This window comes from Chelonoidis abingdonii, chromosome 4 (genome assembly GCF_003597395.2).
Source record: "Chelonoidis abingdonii isolate Lonesome George chromosome 4, CheloAbing_2.0, whole genome shotgun sequence".
In the NCBI taxonomy this organism is placed as follows: domain Eukaryota; kingdom Metazoa; phylum Chordata; order Testudines; family Testudinidae; genus Chelonoidis; species Chelonoidis abingdonii.
Genome location: NC_133772.1, coordinates 123,774,924 through 123,776,270, shown reverse-complemented (window position 1 = coordinate 123,776,270; position 1,347 = coordinate 123,774,924).

Below are 1,347 nucleotides of genomic sequence, written 5' to 3'. Positions count from 1 at the left end.
TGAACTAACCTCGTTATCTCTAGCTTGCTTGCTAGCATATATATACCTGCCCCTGGAAATTTCCACTACCTGCGTCTGAAGAAGTGGGTATTCACCCACGAAAGCTCACGCTCCAAAACGTCTGTTAGTCTATAAGGTGCCACAGGATTCTCTGCTGCTTTTACAGATCCAGACTAACACGGCTACCCCTCTGATACTGGAGTTAAGTCGGGTCACCAGCAGGTGATATACTTTGCAGATGTTGCTTTCAAGCAGAAGGTAATAAATGCCTATCTCCCTGTCTGGCTATTTGCATACTATGTATTGAATCCCTCACAATGCATGCATACTTGCATATCGAGTCACACACAAAAGAAGAGATTGCAAAATCCACAAGATAGGAAATCTACCAGAATAAACAAACTGTGTGTGTGTGTGTGTCCTGTTTATGAATGCAGACAAAGAATTGTTCTGGTGTATCTTGGATTGCAAAGTGACACACTGGGTCCTTCACTGAGGAGACAAACTGACAGCATGTTTGCCTGTCTAATGAAAGGGGAGTCTGAGCCAGCCTGACAGTAAAGTGCTTCAATCTTATTCATTATGTCTAGGTTCTAGAACGAGTTTATATGTAACCATTTGTTTCCAGTACTTCTACTTGCTGCTACTTGAATCTCCGTGGGCTCTAAATTTAGACTTGGTCTACGCTACTGACATATTCTATAACTACGTCACTCAGGGGTGTGAAAAACCCACATCTCTGAGCAATATAGTTATACCCACCTAACCCTGGCTTCCCCTATCAACACAGCAACCACCTCTCGGGGAGGTGGAGTACCCGGGCTGATGGGAGAAGCTCTCCTGTTGGCATAGGTAAGCGCTACAGCAATGAAGCTGCAGCGGTGCTGCGCTGTCCGTGTAGACAAGCCCTTAGATAGATTTACAGTGAAATCAAGTATAAATGCTGCATGTTATGGAGCGGGTGATCTGAGGTGCAACTGGTAAGCTGGGGTGTGCTGTTTTTTGGAAGCAGCAGATCAGTGAATATGGTCAGCGTCCAGTGGACCAGGGACTAGACCAGGGCTAGGCAACCTATGGCACACGTGCCGCCTTCAGCACATGAGTTGATTTTCAATGGCACTCACACTGCCCGGGTCCTGGCCACCGGTCCGGGGGGGGGTCTACATTTTAATTTAATTTTAAATGAAGCTTCTTAAACATTTTGAAAACCTTATTTACTTTACATACAACAATAGTTTAGTTAGCTATTATAGAAAGACCTTGTAAAAACGTTAAAATGTATTACTGGCACGCGAAACCTTAAATTAGAGTGAATAAATGAAAACTTGACACACCACTGCTGAAAGG